The sequence below is a fragment of the Indicator indicator genome, chromosome 6 (assembly GCF_027791375.1).
Source record: "Indicator indicator isolate 239-I01 chromosome 6, UM_Iind_1.1, whole genome shotgun sequence".
Classification (NCBI taxonomy): Eukaryota; Metazoa; Chordata; class Aves; order Piciformes; family Indicatoridae; genus Indicator; species Indicator indicator.
The window spans coordinates 18,170,948-18,198,886 of record NC_072015.1 but is presented as its reverse complement, the minus strand read 5'-3'; the positions used below and the strand labels follow the sequence as shown (position 1 = coordinate 18,198,886).

The 27,939-nt window shown below is 40.6% G+C and overlaps 1 protein-coding gene across 1 annotated transcript in view; it reads right to left on the bottom strand.

Moving 5' to 3' along the window:
* MYO10 (myosin X) overlaps positions 1-27,939 on the bottom strand; it is a 147,227-nt gene that overhangs the window by 104,815 nt on the left and 14,473 nt on the right. The gene's annotated exons all lie outside the window — the stretch shown is intronic.

Below are 27,939 nucleotides of genomic sequence, written 5' to 3'. Positions count from 1 at the left end.
GGCAAAACAATTTCTACTGAATGGACTTTTGAGACAAATTTCTGAAACCTGTTCCAAACAGATGGTAAAAGGTCAAAAAGTCACAATTAAACAGTCAGAAAGCACTTCCACATACCTCCTGTAAAACTATCACAGATATGGTCAGAAGATATACACATCCCCAATCTGGTTAAGTTTTTATGAATACAAATGCCATCACTAAAGAGTGTAAAAAGACAGCTTTGCAATTAAGCTTCTCATTTCCTTTTAATTTACATCTTGGCATGCCATCCTCATAGACATATGTCTGCATCTCACAGCCAATGCTACTCAGGCAGTACTAGTGGGCACTAACAGCACCATTCCAGAGTAAGAAAGCCAAGCATGGGTTCAATGCAAATACTTTAATGATGTGGAGCATTAAAAACAAACAAACAAACACCAAAATCAACAACACCAGAAAACCAAAAAACAAATTTCCAAAATCCTGTGAAATTGTATTTATAAAGCAGACAGAAGAAGCACCATCACTAGCAGTTGCATCAGCACAAAGCATAATGACAGGCTAGGTGAGAAGGAGATCCAGGAAACAAATTTCTAACACGGGCTGGAAGACAGCACAGATGGAAACAGGATGAGTAATAAACCATCATACAGTTTATGGAGATCCAGAGCATCCAAAGTATAATTCCTAACTAGGGCAAAAAAAAAAAAAGACATGGAAAGATCTGAGCCTTATTATATAGTAAAGAGTCATCAAGATGACAGGACAGGGCAGAGATGCTGGCCAGGATGGAAATGATGCAAGTGATCCAGATAGCTGACAGACAGAACAGAACAAATGTGAACAGCATGAATCGATAGCAAAACTATTCCTAGTCAGAAGAATCATGACGAAAAACCTAAGGGTCATACTGTCAATAAAAATATTGTAAGCCAGAAGATTTGAAAATAAAAGGGATTTAAGGAAAGCAAATCCTAGAAAAGCAAGAAACTTAATAGAAGCCATGTACCAACTTGGAATTAAACTAGAAAACCAGGTAAGAGAATTAGGAAACCAAAAAGGGACCGCACAAGTCCTGTGCATGCATCACATGTGACCATGGAAAGGAAAAAAACCATCACAGGAGAAGAATCTTCAAATTTGTGGTTTCTGTTCTTTGATACATGGTGCACAGGTTAGTAAGGTAGGCAGAACACCCCATACATCATTAAGAACATTTATTAACATTAAGGAATTCATAAAAATGCACTAAGAAAAACAACGTGATGACCGACTTGTACATGGCAGGACTCTTGAAGATGGTCTCTACTGATTCATCCTTCCCACTCAAATTCACTCTTTTCCTCAGGCTGGTTGTTCTCATGTTTCCAGCTCTCCCACACATTGCTGCATTGTTTGGGTGAAGAAATGGCTCTGTGAGCTGACTCAGAGACAGGCCTGTGCCAGCCAGAAAACACACCAAGCAGTCAAAATGGTTGCCACAGATCAGAAAGCAAAAGGACCTCTTCCTCGATGCTGGGGAGTTACTTTACCTTTACCACAACCATATATCCCTCATATTTCCTAAACGCACTGTAAAATGTGGTCAGAATCATCTAATAAGATCAAAGTCACCAGACAGGGCAGTAGGAGGATCACACGTGCAGCCCTCATTTCCTTAAAACAGGCTTTTCGCAGTCCTGCTGCTCAAGCCCTGAAAGGACTGCTTTGTTTTAATTTCATCTTGACTCATGCCTTTAGTAGAACAAGGGCATGAAAAAGCTACCTTGAACTTTACTTTAGAAAATTGTGAACTTTAATTAGAAAATCATGTTATGAAATATTACTGCAGTTGAATTCCTCAGGAAATAGGAACCAGGAGCCTTTCTGCAGGGTCAGCATGCAGAAGAGGAAGATGAACAACTTGGCTCCCGAAACTCAAGAGGAGCCTATTGGCAGAGTGCAGGAGCGCCATCATCAAAGATCTTGATGGCATTTCTGGATGGTCAAGTAAAAGATGCAGGAAACTTGAAATTATATTTAAGACCAGCCTAAATGAGAATTCAGCAAAAACATCTTTCCTCTGAAGATAAATGGTCCAAGATAACAAACATGCTGAATACATGGAAACTATAAAGGAAGCCCTAAAGAGACAACATGCAAAATAAGAACACTCCAAGTTATAATGGGAGTGAAAATTAGAGGCTGAGATAGGAAGGAACAATGCAGAGAAAAACAAAAAGAACAAGACAAAACAGAGAGCTCTGCTAAACAACAGAATAAAGCATTTCACTGGGAGCAGAGAATACCACTTCAAAACCACTCTACTGTCCCTACCACAGACTACTAGTGCCATGATGAACACACCACAAACAAAGACAAATGAGGAAGAAACTTGAAAAGCCAGAGGACCACTACTACCAACTTCCCCAGGTTAACAGAGGGGAAAAGCTGCAGCAGGAAATCTAGTGTTAAAAAACAAACAAAACAACAAAACCTAGGAGGGAACTATTAGATGCTGAAATGTTAACAGCTTACTGAAATGGACAATTCATAGCAAAGGGCTGGAGGAACACTCTTCAGTGTCAGTCTTGAAGAAGAAAGCAAGTATGACTAAAACAAAGTAATCATATGCTACTGAGTCAGATTTCTTACTCTAGTCAAAAAGGAAAAACAGGCAAGTAAAGACAGGAATATTTGAATGAACATTAAAAATAAAGTGACATGCAGAAACTGTAAAAAAAAAAAAAACAACATATTGGTGTGGTTTTGACAGCCTGTTTCAAAGCTTGGATGATACAAATCTATGTCCTGATTCACATATGTTCAAAAATCAACAGGATTAGTTACTCAATGTTATTCTTTCCAGAACTGTGCAAAATTCATCAGTCTTACTGTGAGGGGGACATACCCAGAGCAGTGTCAAGGTCCATGTGCTCAACAACCTTGTGTGATGGTTTGAAACTGTCTTTTTAATTTTTTCCTTGCAAAGTTCAGAACAGAGAAAGTGAAAGAGTGTAGATAAGTCACTATTGGGTGTAAGAAAGCAAAATAACGATTGTTCTAAACGCTTCCATTGGATAGATAGAAATGTTTAAGAACTATTACCCAAAACAAAGTGGGGCACTCTGCACATTCTGCGTTCAGCAGTGGGGGCAGTTGCTGGGCTGTCTGGCTGCTGTTTTCTTCTTCTCTTCTGGCAGAAGATAACACGTACTGACCTTGGCAGCTAAGATAACAACTTTCTACTTAACTAACTCTGCTTTTCTGTCCCGGAGGGTCCGGGGGGGAAGCTCCTGGGAGAGAGGTCCCTTTGGGAAGGGTCTCCTTTGCGGGGAAGCAAAGGGAGATTGGTTGTGCTTTTCTGTTGATTGTATATATTTGTACATATTCATTGCATTTCATCATAGATTGTAGATTCTGCTTGTAAATACAGCTTTCATTCGCTTCCAGACTGAGCTAGCCTGGTTATTGTCGGTGGGGGGGGGGAATTTCAGCTCACACTGACACACCTTGCTACTCACAGCACTTGCCATATCTACTTTATGACACAATGTCAAGGCCTGGAGACTGAGAATGAGATCTATACTCATACTTCCTAAAAATATTGCTCAAATGAGAAAGAAGGACAAGTAGAGAAAATTAATTCACTGTCTCACAACATTAGTCTTGGACATGGGACCAAAAAAAGAAACTCGAGTGAAGTTCTTGGCAGCATACCAGCACATGGGCATGACTGCATGGCATACACAGAACATGCTCCCATGTCACCCTCTGGAACTCAATCCAGATCCCCAGCTGCTGCTGCAGGATGCACCTTCTCTCTGTAAATGATGCCAGTTGGATGCTCTCTAATGCACTCTAGAAAGTTGGAGCACTTGCAACAAAACCCACCAAGATTAAAGTTGAGACTGCAGATAAGCGCTACATAAGTGGATTTTTGGTGGTTAATGTTTTGTGAAGAGGTTTGTTCATTAATAAATAAAAGACCCTATTTAGAAAACCAGCAATACCTAAATCACATACTAAGCCAAAGAAATATAATGAAAATAATGGCTTTACCAAAGAAATAAATACTTTTCTTTGTTCATAAATACCATACCTATTAATAGAAACTGCTGCATGAGCAACCCAACATTGTACTGCAAAATGTGCAAGTATCTGTTAGACAAATCTTTGGAATTGGTTCAGAATTTTTTTGTATGCCATGCAATTTGGAATAACTAGTAATTTCCACTTTCAAATCAACTAGGGAGCATGTAAAGAAAACAACCCATCAACAAACCAGGAATTTGAGGCATGACTGATCCTTTTAAAAAAACATGAAAAGTGTCAGCATAAAAATTTTAATACTGTCCACTTATTTATGTTGAAAATTACACTTCTATCTTTTGCAATTAGAGGAAAAAAAAAAGAAAAAAAAATAGATATTTCAAGCATTCTGTTAAAGGAGAATATCACAAAACAATGTCAAATTACTTTTCTGCATTGAGTTACCCCTAAGCTCAAGATCTAATGGAAGTTATATTTTAACAAATTATTTAATCTGTAAAACAATTTATTAATACCAGGAAAGAATGTCAGAGTGGGCCCTAAATGATAGGCACAAACGTGCCTTTTCTTTCAGTGCATCATTTTGTGACATGATGCCAAGTGACAAAAATCTCTGCTTGAATAAAGTCATTAAATGGTATCAAGAGATTTCACAACAGCTGAGTCAAGTGAGTTTAGGAGAATGCTAAATTAGTGCTTAGGTAAAGTACAAAACAAACAAACAAACAAAAATAAATATCCAGAAAATCCACACTTCTCATGAAAGGTACAAGTCACACTTGGGCCTCTCAGTCTGGGCAGAGCAGAACTGAAGCTTTCAGGCTGTTTCTCACAAAGAGGTTTGGTGTCAGACGCTGACAATCCGTAGTGGATGGCAGGAAAGCAGAAGGTACTCCTAAAGTTTTCTGATCAACGATTCAGTATTTAAATTACGACAATCTTCATCATTATAGTGAGATTTCAGTGAGAGTTTTATTTAAAGACACAAATAGGCTTGCCTGCATCTTGGAAGCAAGATTCTGAATCCGCTCTCTCAAAAAACGTGCAAGATTGTCTACTGAATAGTAGTTCATGTACCACGAGTATTTTACCATAGCCCTTCTATACAGTGGCCAAAACCCTTACCCCTCCCAAACACAACTCCCAGTCAGTGAGGGTTCAGGTCTCCTTCTTTAACTCAAAGACTGAGATTTGTATCAGAGGAAAAGAATGGCAATGGCACTGGCTCTAGATGGGACAAGAGGCCTGCCCATGGCCTTGATCTGGGCCATCAGTTTTTCACCCAGTCAGATGCGATCAGCTTTCACTGTCGATAACACATGCCAGATGTGGTAGCATTAGGAAAAATTCTGGACATTATGAGAAGTTTTTTCATGGAAAGAGCAGTCAGGCATTGGAATGGTGGAGTCACCAACCCTAGATGTGTTTAAAGGTCGTTTGGATGTGGTGCTTGGGGATATGGGTTAGGGGTGAACCTTGTAGAGTAGGGTTATGGGTTGGACTTGGTGATCCTGAGGGTCTTTTCCAACCTGAATGTTTCTGTGATTCTGTGATCTGACCAATGCCAAGTACTGCATGCTGCGGTGCTCGAGAACAGTTATGCGGCTTAGCATGTCCCTGGTTAACAATGTTATTGCGATATATCAAAAGGGATTTTTTGGTAAGGGTAACAGAAAAGGAGGAATGAACCTCCCTCTGCTGCCTTTTTCTATGTAAGAAAAGTTTTTATCAATGCTAGGTGTACTTCAACAACTGCAGGGCCTTACAGAAGATAATGCTAACATTCATAAATGGAAAGCAGATATATCAAAGTCTCATTACACATTTTATTTAAATAAAGTTGTTCAAATTCATATAACCAGAGGGATAATGTAAAATTTGATAGTTTAATTCAGTAAGGCAGGGTAAGCAAAAGCAAAGAGGTTATCTGAGAGACAGGTTTACAAATAAAATAAAAAAATTCAATGAATCAACTGAATTGTTTTCTTTAATGCCTATGATATTAGTGAACCAACTGCAAAGGCTTTCTGGCCAGCCAACAGCTCACCAGAAAGCAAAGCTAATTATGACCCAAAAGGTGAAGCCTACAGCCTTCCTGCCATTGCCCAGGGACTGCTCTATGTGAGTTTTTCACATAGTTAATCCCAACCGCTACAGCGATGCCTATGAAAATCCACACAACTCAATAGCAGCTCCAAGAAGACTTGGTTTGTTCCACTGAAGATGTCACTGCCCTGAGTTTTCCATGGCATCGTTTTGCTTATGGTCACTGACCTCACAGCAGAGATAAGCACAGCTCAGCAACATACACAGGACTGTACAGAGAAACATCCACTTAAAAGTTAAGTTATTTGGTTTTCTGGTTTTTGGTTTTTTTTCATTCACTGCTGTTGGTCTGAACTGAGGATCATCATTTGTGTTTCCCTTATGTTTAGAAGTTAAAAGAATGCAATAAATCTTACAAAGTGTCTTTATACATGAGTCTAAGCAGAAAGAGGCCTTGGGCTCACATTACAAGCTGTGGAATGCAGTGTTCCAAGGAGAAAAATTAATCACGGCAAGCCCAAGGACTCAGCGATTAAAAACGAAAATAAAAGTATGGCAGTTTACTCTTTTTCTTCCTGAAGAGTTCTACCATCTAAGCAGCTACTTAAAATATAGGTCAGGGAGGCTCTTTTAAAAATCCAAAGTAATTCAAGACCGAATGTTTAGCAATTAACTACCAACATTTTTAATTCTACAGTTAATCATGACGAAAGTGTGACCGCAGCAATGTTTCTGTCCAATACAGTACTATTTCTCTGTAGTAGCTAACGCTAGACATCCATTCCATTGTCCCAAGACAATCTCTCAGGCAACATGATGCAGGAAGGCCCAGGGCTTACTTTGATCAATATAATTTAATCTTATTCAAATCAACATAACCCCCCCCACAATGAAGTTTCTTATTTACTAAACTATGGGGAAAAAAACAATTTTATGTAAGGTATTTATTGATGTCAAAAAAATATACTAAACTGATATTGTTACTACTGTGACTCACACTGGCCTTTTCTTCAAGCATCACATACACACATGAACCATGCATGAGTTTATTTCCCACTGACTTTGAAAAATTCTCCCCCATTTACCCTGGGCATCACCCCACTCCCCAGCCTCCCATTTAATCTTCACCTCTAATGGCACTGTCCATTTTGCATATTACTGTACCTACCAAATCAGTTGAGTAACACACAATGTTTAAATTTTGTATAACCCTCTATTTTGTCACCTGCTCACCTCAGTTCCAACCATTTTCAGTCTTCATTCCTTCTCCTGACAAACCATCCTCTTTCAAACCCATGCCCTCAGCCCCCCTTTCATAACAGCTCTCAGACTTGCTGGGACCTGGAACATCAGGGTTAACAGCTGCTCCTCAGTTCAAGTTCTGCAAGCCTGTTCTGATGCTGTCCCACACCCTCTCCCCAGCCTCCAGTGGCAACCACACCAGCAATGGCTTGCAGCATCTTGCCAGAACAGCTTTCCCACTACAACACTCAGGTTGTCACACACATGAAAAATCCCCTCTTTGCTCTGGAGCACCATGTTGTGGAGAAGCACGCTGCCAGGATGATAACCCTGGTCATCACTGCAGCAAACTGAATTGCATCTCTTTATTCCCTCTGTGTTGACCACTGTCAATAAGCTTCAAATTAATTCAATAATGATTAACAATTCCCACTAACATCGATTCCACAAGAAGTATTTCAGACCAGTTTACGTCACAGATCAACTTTCTTTCATTTGCAGTCGAGCTCATCATCAAGTATGCATAAGCATCCAATTACAGGTTCAGTGCTTATGACCCTTCAATTGGGCTTGCCTACACATACAACAAAGAAATTTAAATTAACATGTTGGTTTTAACTAGATTATAGTATAGCCTCTAGGTAGTCTATGCTAATTCTTACAAGAAAAAAAAAAATACATTTTTAATTTAACTTTCTTTGGAAGTGATATTGTATAGTCTACATTTATAAAATCATAGAATTGTTCTGGTTGGGACAATCTAAGATCACTGAGTCCAGCCACTGACCTAACAACACTATGACCATTAAGTCATGTCCCAAAGTGCCATGTCTACACATTTTTGAGCCCCTGAAGACATTGCAAAACTCATTTTCTTAAAAGTCAACCCACCTACAAATGCTATGACTGTGGTACTGTAAAAAATGTGAAATATTCCTGGCGTGTCACCAGCACTTGCTTCAGCATGGAAATGTGCCCCTTTCTATCTGTGAACCGAGAAGTGATGAGACTGCAGCTGCCCAGGCTTTCCCAGAACACCAAATTAAGTAGTCTAAGAGCAAGGACATGGGAGATGTACCACAAGATGGGCCTCTGGCTCCCTGCCAGGCAGCTGGTCAACAGCAAGGTCTCAACTGGAAGCCAGCTTTGAATATGCAACAAGCCAGGGAAGAGGCTGCCAAACTGTAGGGCACTGTGGAGAGCAAATCCTGGCATGTAGCATATAGCAGAGATATGGAGGAAGGTCTGGGCCCATGATTCTGAGAGGTTCAGTCCTCCATCTGGCTTGCAACACCCCAGCAAAGGCACCCCCAAGTCAGACTTAATGTAAGCAGCACCCGGTAAAGATATTTAAGAGAAATACTCCTCCTGCTTTCAGTGTTTATCACCTTAATCAGCTCCAAGAACAAGGGGTTTAAAGTGAGGTTTCCTTTTCTCAGAAAGAAGACAAAAACACTAGAAACCACACCAAAACACCCTCACCCTTTATCCTTAATTTTCTACATGGAACGTGCATCTATGGGCAATGTCAGGCACTGAAAGCATTAGATCAGCTATGAACGTGAGTTAGAGCTCAAGTGAAACTCTCAATTGCAAACTCATATTTATCCAGTGTTTCACATGAGATATTCATATGGCTATTACAAATTGACTGAACAAGACTGAATTTTAATAAAATGTTCCACTATAAACCACTGGAACGATTCTGTTCAATAAGCAGCTGTGGTAGTTTTAGGCTGTACCTTTAAAATGTCCCACAGATCTTAAACAGAAAGTGGTAAAACATAAATAAATCACTATTGGGTGTAAAAAGGAAAATAATGATAATTCTGAATGATTCCATTGGACAGATACCTACCATAAGAATTAGTTTCATACACAATTTCTCTCTCCTTTGGCCTCCTCGCTCTGAGAGACACTAACTTTGTGCTTCTGCTGACTTCTGTTGACCTTGACTGCATTGTTTTGGCTAAAGCTAATAAAACAACTCTGCTCTTTTCTCTTGTCCCTTTGTGTCCAGGGGTGTAGGGAGAGGGGCAGGGAGTGGGAAGCTATTAGCTCCCCTGGTTTTTGGCCCATGGGGTTCTTGTGCTGTTTATAAATTGTAAATACCTGTAAATATTGTAAATACTTTATATTTTGTACATATTCATTGCATTTCATTGTAGAGTGTCGTTGTGCTTGTAAATACAGCTTCATTCGCCTCCAGCTGGGCTGGGCTGGCAAATTTAATGTTGGGGGGGGAATTTTCAACCCTCCACAGCAGCCTACAAATTATACCAGCGTTTTTGAAGAATAAAGCAATCAATCTCAAGATATCACAAAAATCACAAACAACAAAACCAAAACAAAACAACAAAATCTAAACCAACCAACCAAAAAAAAACAAAACACAAAACAAAACAAAACAAAACAAACCAGCAAAACAAAACAAAACAAACTCCCACCCTGCAAATAGGTGACTGGACGTGAGGAAGACGTTCTTCACCATGAGAATAGTGAGACCCTGGTTGTCCAGGGAGGCAGTTGAGGCCCCATCCCTGGAGGTGTTTAAGGCCAGGCTGGATGAGGCTCTGGCCAGGCTGATCTAGTGTGAGGTGTCCCTGCCCATGGCAGGGGGGTTGGAACTAGATGATGCTTGTGGTCCCTTCCAACCCTGACTGATTCTATGATTCTATGAAAGGACTGCCTCTGAGTCTAGAACAGGAGCAGCCTGTGTGCAGTTGCCACAGTAATGAAATCACAAGGGAAGTCATGTTTGACCAACCTAATAGCCTTTCATGAGGACATAACCAGGCGGATAGATGATGGTAGAGCAGTGGATGTGGGTTATCTTGACTTCAGTAAAGCATTTGACACAATCTCACACAGCCTCCTTTCAGCTAAACTAAGGAAGTGTGGTCTGGATGATCAGGTAGTGAAGTGGATTGGGAACTGGTGGAAGGGAAGAAGTCAGAGAGTTGTGGTTAATGGAGGCCTGTATCTAGAGGGGTCCCTCAGGGGCCTGTACTGGGACCAATGCTATTCAATATGTTCATCAATGATGTGGATGAGGGAACAGAGAGCACTGTCAGCAAATTTGCTGATGACACAAAACTGGGTGGAGTGGCTGACACTGGAAGGTTGTACTGCCCTTCAGCAAGACTTAGGCTGGAGAGTTGAGTAGGGAGAAATGTAATGAAATTCAACAAGGGCAAGTGTAGAGTCTTGCACCCGGGAAAGAGCAACCCCATGTATCAGTATAGGGTGGGGACTGACCTGGTGGGAAACAGTGAAAGGGAAAAGGACCTGCAGGTCCTAGTGGATGGAAGGTTGAGCAAGAGCCAGCAATGTGCTCTTGTGGCCAAGAAGGACAACGCCATTCTGGGGTGTATTAGAAGGTGTGTGGTTAGTAGGTAGAGAGAGGTTCTCCTCCTCCTCTACTCTGCCCTGTGTCCAGTTCTGCACCCTTCAGTTCAAGGACAGGGAACTGCTTTAAACACTCCAGCACAGAGATGCAAAGATGATTAAGGGAGTGAAACATCTCCCTTACAAGGAGAGACTGAGGGAGCTGGGGCTATTTAGTTTGAAGAGGAGGAGACTAAGGGGTGACCTCATTAAAGTTTATCAATATAAACTTTAATTAAAGACATGACAACTTGCAGCTGCAAGGCTTCAAATATATGCAATCTCAGCTTTCAGATCTCCTGACAACATTTAACAATAAAACTGTTATAAATGATGTTTCAATTTTAATTTCTTCAAGCCTTAGCATGGTTTCTCTTACTATATGCACTGCACACCTCACAGCAGCAATATTTGATTGTACTCAAAGCATGTTTTAATCCAACACCTTTTGTCACAACAGCAGCGCTCTGCCTCAGTGAGATTGTCCAGCCTTAGTTTAAAAATCACCTTTTATAGCTTTCCATATTGACAGGTTTCTGGAGAAGCAGAATAGGTGAAAGATTAATATGACAGTGAACTGGCAGAGCTCTGAAATGATCTTTGAGGGATTCATTTGATGCAAGTCTGGTGAAATTTAGATAGGTGAGTAGCATCCTCTTTGCTTGTTTAGAAGAAAAAATTCAAAATTTTAGTTTCTTTTGCTTTTATGTTGCCAGAATTAAAATTCTATCACTAACTGCCTTGTAAAGACAAGCCAAAATATTACCTGACTGGCAACCTGCACTCCATGCTCCTACCTATACCCTTACCACTACCTACAGTTGCTTTAATACAAAAAATGGGCACTGGAAACAAGTGTTTCTAATATTGAGGAAACATCCTAACTTGAACAATATTCCCTCACTCAAGCTCTCCAGAAGGGCTCTTCATTAAGCCAGTGTTTACTAACAGTTTGTTGTTTTTTTTCTTGCAGGATGTCTGCAATATGTTTGCACACAGACGTATTGTTATCAAGAGAGTCAAGGGCATGTTTTATTCTATTCACAGCACAAAAATTACTCACTAAAGAAATCCTTGAACAAGGTAGCTGTTTATTTGGGTCCTCTTCCCCTAAAATTGTAGGTGTATAATGGTACTTACATGGGGTGAGAGGTAGAAAGGGGAGGAACTCAAACCCTGAATACAGTAAGCTCCTAAGGATGTCTACATATGAAAACAAATATGTACATGATGACACATAACACACAATGGAGAATGTTCAAAGAACAATTACAGGTAGGTGAACTTAAAACACAGCATTTCCTCCAGACTTAAACATACAATACAGTTTCTATCGTAGCCTTGTTTAAAAAGGCTATGCTATTTCAAAGTTAACTTTTACCATGCATGGTGATCTTGAAATAATTCATCAGCCTTCCAGGAAAGGGGTAACCAAGGAGAACACTGCAAGGCCCTCCACAACTATAGCAATTAATTCAGTAAAACAGCAATCAAGATTTTATAGAGCTCTGAGTGAAGATAACTGGAAGATGACCTTAGACAAGAGCAGAAAGAGGTGACCACTCCTTACCTACTGGTTCTGACATGCAGAGGTAATTATAGTGCAGACAGTTACAAAACAGCCCTCAGCAGGTCTCCAAAGATTCCTTTTTAACCTATCCAAATTAGTGCTGGGCCCCACAACACCATAGTTTTCTCTGCCCAAAAATGTACCTCAAATACCAACAAGTATTTTATTTTTGCTAATACGGAAACACTGACAAAAAAAAAAAAAAAAGTAGATACAGGTAGTTTATTCACACTACAAACTAGTGAGTGCCATTCATAAGGCACTGTATAACCATTGGCATGAAGAGCACAATGCAGGGACAGAAGGCTCTTTAGCCATACTTCATAGTCTAGGCTGGAGCCAAATCTCAGGTGGCTCAACACAGCATGAGTAGTTTTCTCTAAACAAAGTGTGTCAACCAGTGCAGTGTGTAAATATAGTATATATGGTCCAGAAACACAGGAGAGTCTGTGTGCAGAACCAGCCTGGACCTGAGGGGAATCAATCTTTCACTCTACTTTGCTATAAATCTCCCCAGCTCCATCAGTAAGCTCACTGCAGTCTGTGGCAGCACCAAAAGCAGACAAGACCATGATAGAAGGCAGCATCATGCAGCACATTGGAAAAGTTCCCTGTCTTTGCCACAGTGCAGCTGAGATGGAGAGAAGCAGCACAGCTTCAGCTCTGCACTGCAATGAGCCACTTTTCCTGGTGTCCAGGAGACTGTAAAAAGCAACACCATGGTGCTCGGTGCTGGCTCTGTGGTTAGATAAGGCTACACTGCTCTTCCCACCATGTACCGAATGAGCCTGGGGTGTCTCACACTGTTTCTTCCAGAAGGTAGGGAGTTGGCTGTGAACCAGATTTCTAGCTTCAGTCTAAAAATGAAAAACTAAGACATCCAAGCTTCCATGTGTGCTGCAAAGGAGCCTGCCAGTGTATGATTTACTAACAAGATGCCTGCCCAAGTCTGCAAATCCTCTAAAATAATTCTGCAGTAATCCCTCCCAAAGGACACTGCTCTTGCATGATGTGGTAGCAGGACCATGGCAAAGGACTCTGTGTCTGCAGACATAAGGAACAAGGGATGCTGCCTCCCTGCCAGTAGACAACCACAGGTCACCCTGCACTAGCCCCAGAAGGGATGGTTTCCTTCGGCTGTTACCATTGCTCAGATGCCTTGGCAGAAACAGTAGATGGCAGGTGAAAAGTGGGGGATGGGAATGAAGTTGGAGTAATTCTGCATTTCTAAACAGTAAGCAAAAAGTAGTGGTTTTTTTAATAATATATTCTGAGGAGGTTTCATCATCAAGGTCAGAATAAACCTCATTACATTCAAAGAGCACAAAATTGCTTTATTGTAAGGTCTTACAGAGTGTGTATTTCCCTTAGATTCTTTGTTTTCTCCAGGACTCATACGGTTAGACAACAGCAGCAGGCTCCAGCAGACAACCAGCAGCAGCTCCTGGTCAGTTGGTGATGCTGCATATGTTAGCCTATTGCAGCAGGGTCTTGTTTCACTCCCTTCAACCCTGAGGTCCTCCAAAAAAGCCACTGAGGGACTTTGCTAGCTGTGGCGCAAAGCAAATTAAAGCTTCAGGACACTTAGGGCTTTCACATTTGTTCATGCAATAACATGCCCACCAACGTTTTATGACATTGAACTGCCATGGAGAGCCACAACCATTATCAGCAAGGAAATCTGAAACTCATTAAATCAGCATAATTGGGACTGTCTCTCTACCATCACCACCCTCCTGCGCTGTTAGCAGCAGTAGAAGAGCTTGATGCAATTAAAAATGAGACTGGTTTGGACAAGTATGAAACAGGGCTGCACGTATCTTAAGATAGCATCCAAGCAGATTAAGTGTTTTTCATCACAATTGTGAAACCCAGATCCACACCCTAAGAGTCCCACTGGCTCCAGTCAGGTGAGATCCCTTGTTCATACAGCTGAAGTTGGAGGAACGGTTCCTGAAGCACCATACCAGACTTTGCCAAGTCAGAGGAGCCACAGTACCAGTGACCATTTATGATACTTCAGATTTTCCTGTTACGGCTACTTTTTTTTTTTTTTAATCTGCTTTTTTGTGGTGGATGTCACAGAAGTGAAGTTCTCCAGACCTCCTCTGACCAAGAACTGCTCTGATTTTGCTCTGTCAGCAAAACCAGCTGAATATGCTACAATGGTTCAATCATCATGTAACTACAGTGAAGAAAAAGGCAAATAGTGGTATAAGAAGAAATTATAGAATGGCTTAGGTTGGAAGGAAAGAAAGAAGACAGGCATATCAAATAATTAAGAAACTCTATTTTATCTTGTTTCAAAAAGGTGAAAAATGAGAGGGAAGGTAGGCTTGAAATGTGTAAAGTCAGAAATTTAAGATTTTTATGCATTTGTCTGGACTACGAGAAAAATAGAAACTGCTTAGTCACAAGCAGCATGCCACAGTCATCATCTATTTTGCACTGAACAGAAATATTAGTCACACTGATTATACAGTATCCTAATTACTTAGGTTTTCTCAAATGCATGTTAGCAAATTTGATTATTATTCAAAGGTTATAGTTAAGTATGCCAAAGGGAGCTCCTTCTTTGACTGAAAGCTTTTTAGGCAAAAACCTACTTCTTTGCTATAAAAATTTACAGTGTCTGGTGAAAAGAAAAGACCTCTTTGAGATACTGAAGTACAAATATGAAAACACTACTGCATTTTAATATGTGTGGTTTGGTAGAAAACAGTATTATATTCTTTTGCTTGGTATGTCACAAGGAGAAAGAATATAGCAGGCCCAGAAGGCATAAGAAATTATTTTAAAAGAGCTTTTCTTCTGGCTCTCTTACATCCAGCCCAAGTTCCCCTTTTTTACATCCTTAAGATAATACTGCATGTATTACTGTTAATGTTCTGTTACCATGCAAGTAAGAATATTTTTTCATTGCACTTGTGAAGTGCCTGTGGATATTAAATATGAAACCTTAAGACTTTTTTAAAAACAAACAACAACAACAAAAAAAAACAACCAGAAAAACACAAACCCCACTAAAGAATAAAAAAAAAAAAACACAAAATAAAAGCCATAAACGAATCAAACAGGTAAAAGCTTTGAGTATGTCCAGTTCTGGGTATACTCCTGTAGTAGACTTCTTTTTCTTAAACGATAAATAAATGGCACTGCTAAAACTGCCTGGGAGACTGGAGCACTCATCAGCCATTGCAGGGCATGAATCGGCTGGTATGGGGCAGATGGAGTGGTCAAGAGATGGCCTTTCAAAGCCACATCCTAAGTCCTATTGTACGACATGGATATTACTTTGACATGTGTGAGAACATGCATTGTATACCAACAACAAAAAGAAATTGCCTTGGACTGCAAAAATTTGTTAGACCATTGTGTAAGTTACTCCCATAAAATCAGCATATGAACTGTCTGATCTGCATTGGAACTATGAATCTCCCTGCTTTGCAAGCAGCAAAAGAGCCAATTTAACACATAAGATGGTGGCCTGCTTATTAAAATGTGAGTCTCTAATTTAATTTTCCACAGCTAACCTGTGCTTACATTTGAAAGCTGTATTTGCGTTACACACATTTATGTGTATGTTTGATGATTAAGGGAGTGAAACAGCTTCCTTATGAGGAGAGACTGAGGGAGCTGGGGCTATTTGGTTTAGAGAGGAGGAGACTAAGGGGTGACCTCATTAATGTTTATCAATATGTAAAGGGTGAGTGCCAAGAGGATGGAGCCAGGCTCTTCTTAGTGGTGTCCAATGACAGAACAAGGGGCAATGGGTGGAAGCTGAGGTATAGGAAGTTCCATGGAAACACGAGGAAAACATTTTTCACTGTGAGGGTGATAGAACACTGGCACAGGCTGCCCAGGATAGTTGTGGAGTCTCCCTCTCTGGAGATACTCAAAACCTGCCTGGATTGATCTGGTATAGGTGATCCTGCTTTGGCAGGACTAGATCATCTTCTGAGGTCCCTTCCAACCCCTAACATTCTGTGATTATGTGATATTGGAGAAGCCCAATTATAACTGGTTCCAATGATACAAGCAAAGTGCAATTCCTAGCATCCTTTTCCCAGCCCCCCCCCCCACCCCCCCCCCCACCCCGTAAGGTCAATACTTCAGTAGTTGTGTCAAAATTATGAAGGAAGCAGCCAAAAAATGTGTCTTATATTCAGAGAACACCTAAAACACACTCAGCTAATTACATTCACAATCTTTTCAGGGGTGCAGACCTCCTATTAACATACCTACTAGCTATTCCTGGTATTGCAGGCAATTACAGAACATAGTCCTTAATGCTCAGAAACTAGGGAGGTCTAGTCCTGGATTCTGAACTGCAGGACACTGGAAAGGGCACAGATTGCCTGTCTTCTTACATCCCTCTCCCTCTAAACCTAAAATTCACTGTAAATAGCCTGCACAGTTCTTTATGTTGCTCATTATGACTTCTGGTGGAATGCAAGGTGTGCAAGGACTTATATTTAATTTTTCATCATTTTAGGGTGAGAGGAAGGACAGCAACAGCCACTTCAAGGAATGTAGAAGAAAAAACAACAAACAACTACATGATTTTGTAATATGTAACTTACAAGCTGATGTGTATATTTGCTGTACTGCAGCAGGTTAGAGCAAACTATGACTTTGAAAAGCCCTCCTACAGATAAACCAGCATCAGATCAGAAGAAAAAGGACACAATATACATTCTGCTTTGCTATCCAGGGCACTAGCTAAAGTCTGCTTACTCTAAGAGTAATTAACACAATCCAAGCGAATTCTGCCCCCTCTGCTTTCTCATGTGTATGCATCAGAAATGAGACCTAGGCTTAGATTCACTGACCAAATCCAGTGACCTAGTTCTACATGTGAACTCTCCTCTGCTGTGAGAATATGATGACTTTTGCTACATGTATCTTCACCCTGGCAGATTAAATCGTAAGCTTCTAGAAACTATGGCATGTTTGAATCCGACAGGCAATAATTATGAATTTGGAGAGATTAATATGATCTTTGAGTCTGAGCAGCTGTATAATACTGAAAAGAGATGTACCTAGAGTCAGCTTCTATTTAGCAAAGTCTCACCCTGAAATATTGCAGATCTCCTTCCCCCTAAAATGTCTTGCATTTATTAACATGTTTGGATAGTACCATCTGTTATGCACTGTATTATTGTTATGCATTGTATTATTAGATTAATTAGATTATTAAAGTAATTATGCATCATGATTATGATATCTCATGTTATATTAAACTCTCATTTTATCTCTTTATCTCAACCCTGAGTTGTGTTGGGGGAGCAGGCAGGTTCGCCCTTGAGCTAAACCATTACAACTAGCAGTAGAAACTCTCCTGCAGGCAAAGACATTTCTTGTACAAGATTTATGGCTCCCAAGTCTTGTCCCAATGATTATTAAAAGCCTGGCTTTAATGATAGTCTGTGTTGTATTCAGCCTCACTCATCCTCATGCCCAGAGTCATAAAGCCCATGGCATGATAATGCACCACAGTGTACAGGAGGCAGGGAAGCTGTTGGTGGTGGTGCGAAAAGAACACAGGATCAGCATAACTGGACAGTCACAAATAGCTGGTGGTACAGAGGTACCACCTAATACCCACGTTCAAGTATGGCCACAGAACTACAGCTCAGCTTAGTATCAAGGCAATCACAAAAACCCATCCTCACCAACAAAGGAGGACTGAAAAAGCTGTAAAAGAGTGAAGTGCATTTGTAGGCACCACCCTGCAAGGCTGGCTCTCACTACATCAACAGAAGCAGCACAGGTGGACTCTAAAAAAAACCATCATCTCTTCTCAAACTTGGAATGCTCAGGATTAAAGGCCAGACTTGCACTTTCAAGTAAGTGGTTGCACTTGCCGCAGCTAGGACAAAAAGGTGCAAGTAAACCCAGACACAAAGAACAAAAATGTGCATCACATTAACAGGATAACTATGCATAGGCATCTCCAATAAGTGTTTTATTTGGAGTCATTTTATTGCTTTAAACTCTGCCTGAATGTGTGAAACTGGCGTATAAAAAGACAATTCAACAGTGTGTCACGTTTCCCATTAACAAGAAAGCAATGGTGCTCAATGACTTCAGATTTGCAGTGCCCAACATTATCTTAACAGATTATTAAAAAAAAAAGTAACATGGCATAAGGCTTTAGTAACGAAGTATAGAGCTGACTCACCATCAGGTGACTCATAATTAGTGACCAACTAAAATGTGAAAATGCTGTGAATCTACCAAAAAAAAGAAAAACCAAACAAACCAACAAACCACAAAATCCCAACTCTACATTTGCATGATAAGCTCTTTCATCATCAAAACACATCAGCACTAAGGGAAAGACATGGACTTGATGGAGCGCATCCAGAAGAGGGCCAGGAAACGATCAGGGGGCTAGAACACCTCTCCTATGGGGACAGGCTGAGGGAGCTGGGGTTGTTCAGACCTAATAGAAGCCTTCCAGAAATAAGAGGGTCTACAGGAAAGCTGGAAAGGGACTGTTTTCAAAGGCCTGTACTGATAGGACAAGGGGCAATGGTTTTAAATTAGAGAATAGTAGATTTAGATTGGATGTTAGGAACAAGTTCTTTACCATGAGGGTGGTAGAACACTGGAATGCATTGCCCAGGGAGGTAGTTGAGGCCCCATCCCTGGAGATATTCAAGGTCAGGCTCAACAAACAGGCTCTGAGCAAACTGATCTAGTGGAGGATGTCCCTGCCCACCTCTTTACCATGAGGGTGGTAGAACACTGGAATGCATTGCCCAGGGAGGTAGTTGAGGCCCCATCCCTGGAGATATTCAAGGTCAGGCTCAACAAACAGGCTCTGAGCAAACTGATCTAGTGGAGGATGTCCCTGCCCACTGAAGGGGTGTTGCACTATATGACCTTAGGAGGTCCCTTCCAACCCAAACCATCCTATGATTCTGTGATGAAATGGAAGTTAAATGCAAAGTCTTGTCAAGCTGGTGATCTAAAAGATGTTTTGAACCATTGGGAAAGACATTCCCCTGGAGCACAATGCAACATGCAGGTGCTTCAAATAGGATACCAACCACAGGGAACGGAGATTTCATAGTTCAAGCTATTGAGGCACACACACAGGGACTTGCCACAGAGTAAAGGCACAGGACAGGCTCCCAAAACACAAGGGAGTTTTAAATGATAGCAAGCCACTGCCATCTCTGGTTCAAGATCACAAAAATAACATTGCTGAGACAAGCTCAAACAAGTGCTCCCCATAACTGCTGCTGGATCATAGGGCAAAGAAGCACATTCTGACCAGCCACAAGTGTTTACTTCCAGTGGGAAGAGGCTTTCAGAAGTGCAGATCCTGGCTACACCAGCAGCTACATTCAACAAGCTGTGCTAACATCAAATACACAACTTTCACTCAATCTGGATGATCAACCTCACAAATCTCAGACTAAATCCAACACACTGGGAAGGCAATGGCAGTCTCTGGCTCAATCCAACATGTACAGGTGGAAATGCAGCAGAGGTCTGGCTGCTAAACTTATCAGGAGCTGAAAATTTACTCTCAGTGTGTAATAGGATGTATTTGTTAGCATTTTCTGTGAGGAAAAATGCTTACAATTCCATGATTATCATCTTGTTTCTGACTATTTGCAGTTAAGAAAAGCTGCAACACTTCTTGGGCAGAACGTAAAAGCAAAGAGCAGACTCTGGAGATGGTTTGGTTGGTTTGTTTTTAGTCCACAGACCAATTTTCAAACACCAAGCAAGAGGCAGATTACAAGCCTTTTAATACTAAATTTCCAGTCTCAGAAACTAAGTTTTCCATGAACTCAGAGACCAAAACTCAGACACTTACCACAATTATGTCGTTCAAAGGACTAGTAACAGATTCAAGGCTTTTTTTTCCAAACCTCTTCATAAACATGTTCAATAATGAACTTCCAAAACTACATCTAATAATAAAATTCACTGCTCCTTTTATCTCATTATCCAGTCCTCTTACTGTGCTTGCTCCTTTTAATGGACAGACCAAGTATTAGCTTGATATCTTACCATACCAAGTTTTCAGCTGAGCTTAGCAATATACACCTCTAAGAACAGATAAGATCTGTATTAATTTGCTATTAAATGCATAAAGCTAAAGAATTTTCTTTGCCTTGCATCTGAGAGATAGTAAAAGTATACCTTTCTTATCTGACATGCTCTAAGTTCTGCATGCAGATGCAACTGATAAGATTAATTCAATGAAGGCCAAAATTCAGTTATCATAAAAGAAGTGAAATTAGTATATCCATTTGCAGGAACAAAAATAAAACAATCAGAAAGAAGTGCTCCAGGAATACTACAATTGTTGCATAATAAACTAATTTTTTAATACCTGAAGTTATTAATAGCACATTTTGACAATAAATTTAAATTATAGGACACAACTGTTCCAAATATGTCTTGCTGAGGAAAATTAATAAAAAAGTAAGTAAATAAATAATCATTAAAAAAAAACTTTATTAAGTCTTCCAGACTCTATTCCCAAGGCCTTCCACCTTCAGACAGGAGTAAGCCAGGTGTGAATTTAGATAAAGCACCATAAAAGATAAAGTGGAAGGAAACTAGAAGCAGTACTGACAGATCATGGATGTCACACCACTCCAGCTGACTCCAAATTCAGCAGACATGTCAGGACATTACCTGATGCTTTGCTGCTGGCAAACCTGTGTTAACATAGACACTAAACAATGTTTCTTGGTAGACTGCTGGGATTTTTCTTTAACAGAAATTAGGATTACTCCTTAAGTTTCACAACTGGAAACTAGTGGACAGCATTCATGCACTGATGTCTCAGTCATCGCATACCATGCAGTGCCCTCAGCTGAAGGCAACAGTCAGAACCTGCCATCCACCTAAATGCTGGAGAAGGTTAAAATCTCAAGCACAAAAAGCCTGGTACTCTCTTCTGAAGCTAAAGAACCCCTCTCCTGCATGTCCACAGGAGCAAGAGCCAGCTTCTCTGACCATCTGTATTCCATACAGTGTACAGTAAGTTCTCTTAAAGGAAAATGCCCAAGGGGGAACTTGTTCATTACAAAGGCAGCTGATGCCAGGGGCAGCTGCAGGGGCCCCAGATGCCTGAGCTGATACAGCTCACTTTACCCAACTGCCACACAGGAAGAGGCTGGCCCAAACCTGCCATGAGTTTACCAGCTGAGCTGGTAGTAGGGGTTCCTCACTTCTGCCATTTGCCTTTATGCATTACTTGGTAGAATAATATAACAAATGGAGAGAGCATCTGCATGTCACTGCTCTGAAGTAAACATAAAGCAACAGTAGCTATTGCACACACTTACTTGCATTTTAAGCATCCAAATCTTTTCAGATATTGAAAAAGAATCACTACAGTAATTTTCTGAATTCCTGCCTACCTCAAGGACAAGCCTGAGCTTGTCAGTAGCAATCAACATCATTTTAAAGAAGTCTATCAGCCACCACAAAATTTGTTTATTGAAATTAGCTGTGGGGCTGGGGATAACTTTGGTTTATCTGGTGCGGTAATTAGCAAAGACAAAGCCCTACACTCAAACTATTAAATAAAGTGCTTGACTCAGCAAGACCTAAGGTTCTAAAACCCACCAATTCACTGCCTGACCTTGAAGAAGTCCATCACCTCATCATAAATCTGCTGGCCCAGCTGAGAAACTAGATGAAAGCAGGACTTACTTGCACAATGCATGCTGTGTCACGTTTGGATTTTTGTTAAATAAATATAATGCTGACTCAAAATAAAACTGAAGAATTAAGCAATGTAGGATTTTCTACATACAAAGCACTTTGTACTGTACAAAAATGGAGCACTTCACCAAGTAGGGGTAAAGAGATATAAATATTTACACATGTACTGCAAAGAGCTGTTACTCATTCTAGGGATGCATACACTGGTAGCTGTATAATTCAAGAACTACATCACTTAAGGTGCCTTTACTAAACAGAAATAACATGCTAGTCTCCAGGCAGCATGCACTGCACTAAGACAGGTAAAGGAAACGCAGAGACTAAAGAGCCAGTTCCTGAAAGACTGGATACTAAACTAGGTTCAACAAAACAGAGATCTGATAAATTGCAAGTGCTCGGAACTTAATTACAGGAGGAGATGACGCCTGCTAGGTTAGGATCTAGATTTTTCTTTTCCCGTCGCCTCACAAAGTCTTTCTAAAGACCTGGAACTGGTATTTTGAACTTGGACTGGTATTTTGGACTGGTTAGTAAACCTGGAAGGAAAGAAAGTAGTTATTTCTCCTTATGCAACTTACTCAATTGCCCCTCAAAGTTCATGCAAAGATCAGGATAAGGAGGGATGTTTCTGTCAGTAACTTGGCTGCTTCAGTTGTGTCTTGGTGCTAATACAGGACCTGCTACTTTACATACCTCCACACCTGAGCTCCTACAGAGGACGCTGTTTTCAGACTATTATTTCTACTATGGTAGTTGGTGGTATACAAGTCCAAATGCAAATTAAAAATTGATGTAAAAATCTGTGCTATGTAAGGGAATGAGGTTGACAGGATTCCCTTTCACATAGCAAAGTCTGGTTCCATTGACTCATTGGTACTAATTGTTCAAGATCACAACACAAAAGTGATTGAAGTCTGGAACTTGATTCCAAAGGTTTTACAAGCATCAGTGTGGTCATGGCTGCCCCTAGTTTGATAATCAGTTGCCCATTTCTAATCAGCCAGTTCTTTACATTTTCAAACACAGAGGAAGCATTACTTGTAATTGCAACCCCAATGCACATCTGATAAGCTGCTTAGTATTTACATAGCATCCACACCGAAACTGGTAAGTACATCATGTTGCACATGGGTTCAAAGTCATGCAAAAAATGTATGACTGGAGAGCATTTTCAGCAAGTCTGAATCTTTGTGGTGTCTGAATCTTTGTCTACTTCAAGCTGCCTAATCTGCTCTAACGACATCTGCTACAGCAAACAGTTTGCCCAGCTTGCAGAGTCATATTGAAGGATTTTGTATTTAAACAGCATTGACTTAAGTAGCAACACTCAAGGACTCTTCAAAGTGCAACTGCAGAGCTTATCAACACAAGGTGAATACTGCTCTACCTACTGTGTTTTCTTTAGCTGAGGTCCAGAGTCTTGTTTTAGTTTAGCACCAGCATGATATCGTAACTGAAAAATCAAGACTTTGAAAATTTTGACAGCCACTGCTGTCCAGTATCTCTTCTACAGAAATGGACATGCATGTAATGCAGTCAACACATTCAAAGTTCAGTGTTTTTGGGAAGCAGTACAAGAAAGCATCTGTGTGAGCATCTAAACACATTTCCCCACTTCATCATCTACACAGTACATGTACACGTGACTTCATACTTTCTAGAAGAGCTGTATCAACCCATTAGTGGCATTAAGATGCTGCATTACATTGCAATACTATTTGATACATACATTGTGGGCATTGATACATACACTGGGTTTGAGATTTAACAGGTACCAGCAACCGATTTGGAGCAATTGAATGTACACAGCACTGTCTGGTCTGATCTGTTAATAATACCACAAAACTGGAATACAAGGCAAGTATTTTAAAAAATGACCAGGGAAATAACCCAGAGGAAAACTTAAGGTGACACTTCAGAAAATGCAGATCCCTATCAGCCTTCTGCTTCTTGGCCTCCCCTTTTGCCTGCTGCACAGGATTTGCTGTATGCAGGCCATGCTCACTACAAGGGTTTTGTTCACATACAAACTCGGTGCAGCAGGCACATTCTCCTTAGAAGTACGTTCATATGCTGGACTTCCCAAGCCCTTGTCACGCTTCTGTTGCTTTTCTGATCATGCAGAAATACTGCTCCCTTTTCCCCCCAACAGAGGACACGTGAAAAACATTAACATATCTTAAATACCTAGCAGACCTTCAAGTATCCTTGTCAGAACTTTACATGCCCTGGGCAAATCTTGTGGTGACAGAAACTCTGTGTAATTGCATTTAAGCCAATAATGATGCATAGATAACACCAGTGAAGTCTGGTCATTAGATTTCAAACATATATTAAATGCCTGCCTGAAAGAAGCATTAATAATGGAACAGTTATTTACTTCTAATTAGAAATCCTTGCTGATGACAGTGAAAATAATGCGTTTTCAAGAGAAAAGTAAACATCAATTAAAAAAACCATATCATTATTTTCATTGTAGGCTTGTGGCACTTCTAGCTATTAATATTGCTCCCCAAATCTGCTTTCCTTAGCTTACAATTCTGCTACACTTGGAAAGTTTCAGCTGAAGCATTCAATGTCAGGTACACATGAATACATACATTATCAAATTAGCATATTTTATCACCGAAGGCAAAACAGTATTTTGTCTAGTTCAGGCCTACAATAAATTCTGATAAATTGATATGTGAACATTTTACCAAGACCATTCTTTGGAGAAGGTAAGTCTAACTCAAAGAGGGAACAAATTGTTTCCAAAGGGGAAAGATTTTATCTTTCTTGTACAAGTCACCTGATTGAGAAAGGTACAAATCACTGGAAAGCTCACAAATCAGTGAGTGTTCAGCAAAGCCTCAGACATTTAGCAGCTAAACACCTTGGGAAAGCCTGTCTGCCCTTGGTGTGCTCTAGCCGCGGATGAGTGAGACTCCCCCCTGTGTTTCCCCCATGCCACTCTGAGATGATGCTACCTATGCTAACCCAGACCAAAGTGCAAAAGGAGGACAAGAAGAATATTTGACCCTTGTGCTACTCATGAGCTGATGAGGTTTTATGCTGCTCTTAGGTTTGCTGAGTCTACCCTTGTGGTTTGGCTTTGACTGGGGGCCAGATGCCCACAAGAGCCACTCTGTCACTCTGCTTCTTAGACAGACAGGAGAAAGGGAAAGTATAACAAAGAGGCCCATGAGTCAAGATAGAAGCAGTTCAATAAGGCAAAAGCAAAGGCTGCACACACAAGCAAGAGCAAACAAAAATATTCTGTACTTCCATTAGCAGACAATGTCCAGCAGCTTCCCAGGAAGCAGGGCTTCAATACATGTAGCAGTTACTCCTCAGGACAAACTAGAGAGCCCCAGCTCCAGAGAGCTACCAGCCCTGATAGGGAGTGCACCAACATGTGTGAATGTGCACTTTTAATTCAGAGAGGAAAGCAGATGAAAATGGAAGCCGGATCAAAAGGCTGAATGAGCAAGGACGCATTACAGAACATGAAGCTGGAGACCAAACAAAACCAAGAAATGTGCAGAAGCCTATACATGGAGCAGAGGACAAGGGACAGAAAGGAGGCATCAAAAAGAAGGAAAAACAAAACAACAAAAAAAAAACCACAGAAAAGAAGGGACTTTTAGGGTATTTGGTACAAGCACCTTTTATTTCCATCTTCATATATACTCATCCCTGTAACCCACAAAATCCCGAAGGTGCTGAAAGCAGACTAATGGTGCTTCCCGTGATACCAGTTCCTCTTCCAACTGCAGACAGGCAGTACATTGCTTTTCCTATAGTGCAAAAAAGAGACCCTGTAGCATTTCCTAACTTTCTAGGGTTTAACTTTGTAGCACAGTGGGTTTTTTCAACATATATTTTATGATTCTCCTTAGTTAAGTCATCTTGGATAGATAAATCTCCTTAAAACATCTTTCGGCTCTTTCATGTGTATGCTAAACAGGACATGGCTTGTTCTACAAAACAAAGTGTGCTGGATGAGGAAGAGGCATATGACCCATGGTAACATTTTCTTCCCCTGGTTTAGCAAACATAAAAGCCTCACTATGAAAAAAGCACTTCAAGTTCCTTTTGCAACTAATATTGACAGAGTTTATCACCACATTGCAGAAATGCTTTAGGGGAAATCTCGCTCTGATAGAGTTCTCATGAGAAAGCTTGATGCTGTCAAACAATAAATTCCTTTAAAATGTTCAAGAACACAGAGGTTACACAGCTCCTAAGGTGCAATGACACATTTTATCCCATCGGCAAGTTCCTGCGTTCCCTGCAAAAAGAACCTGGATATTCTGCAAGAAGTATTGCATCTTTCAAATGGAGAGTATTTTGGGCATCAAGGCTTGAAAGTAATCTGGCATTGAAGCTCCAATCTGACTGCACAGATTGAGTTTGTTTAATTTGCACAGTGAAAGGTATCTGCAGAAGCAAAGGATCACCCTTCATTTCTGTATTTCTTACGAACCAATGCCTCAAGAACTACTTGAGTGACCACAGAGGAAAGATCAAGCAGACTTTTCATCTACATTACTGGCTCTGCACAAATGCACCACAGCCTTCCCCAGAGGACCTGCCAGTGGACTCTGTATACTTCCCTACACATTAATCACCCCACCCTGCAAAACCTGCTAGCCAACATGGGCCAGAATGACCAGCACACCTACACACCTGTCAGATGTCGCTTGACCTGAAATAGCAATGTAAGAGGATTTTTGATAGCTCATGCCCCTGAGCCCTGCCCTCCGTCCCTGATGGAGCAGCTGGATGAGACGTGGCTCTGCCAAACAGCAGCTCCCAGGCAAGCAGCTGTCATGGAAGGAGGGTAACGTCTTCTCACAACTCTCAATACCTTTTATAACGGTTGCTCACGCACCCACACTACCATTTTCTCATAAGCTTTAATTGTGTAAAAATCACATCCTTAATTACCCAGTTATTTCTTTGATTTTTAAACTTTAAAAAATGATAAGGAATAGTAAGATAAATAATCTACAATAATGAAGAAATTAGGGTACTCTATACTATTTGGGTTTTGCTCAGCTCTTAATGGGGATAATTTTACGCACAAGTTGATGGAAATATTTTACATGCAAAAATCTCAGTGTTCATTCAGCATTTATCTGGTGGATGAACAAAGACCAAACCAGACCAAAAATAGACCAAACAGTTCTCTGCAACAGACCAGTTCCCTGTTGCAGAGAAAAAGATCCTAGCATGTAATTAGACCAAACCTAAACCACGTGTTTCTAGAAACACCAGTAACACAGAACAATTAGAACAGTCCCGCATCCAAGGGAATTTAGGAACATGAGAACAACTGGAACCACAATCTTGCTCATCACAGTACTACAAGACTTGTCACCATCATCACTGTTTAACGGCATAATGCAGACTCAGCTTCTTCCTAGGCTTTGTGAATAGCTGAACTGTGTTCCCTCTCAAAAGAAATTAATATGGCTGCCTGTGTATGTCTGCTTTAATCTAAAGCAAAAGCAGTTTTCCTACCTTTAGTACAAAAAATACCAAAAAAGCACAGATGGTTTGGATTGTCTTTGCAGAAAGCAAGAGAGAAGACAGACATCTCAACTGTTTATGTAGCGCAACCCATTACATGGCCACAGCAAACCATGGTGGAACACAGTAAGTACCTCTTTGTCAGCATCTCAGATACAAGCTGCTTTCAGTCAGGCTTTACATAAAGCATCAAGCAACCCTCTGATCACAGACAAATGCTTTTGTTCATACAGGTTTAATTTATACTGTTAGTACAACACTTAACAACAACTGCACTAATGTCAAACAAATTAATTTCAGCAAAGCTAAAGCAAACAGCACCATTTTGTTTAGGTAACACAGAACAAAATTCTTGATAACCCAACATTAAAGAAGTTATTTATGACCGTTGTTTAGCCCTCCTGCCCCCATCATTTGTGCATTAGAAAATTTCCGGCTGCTCCCTGACAAAAAGTGG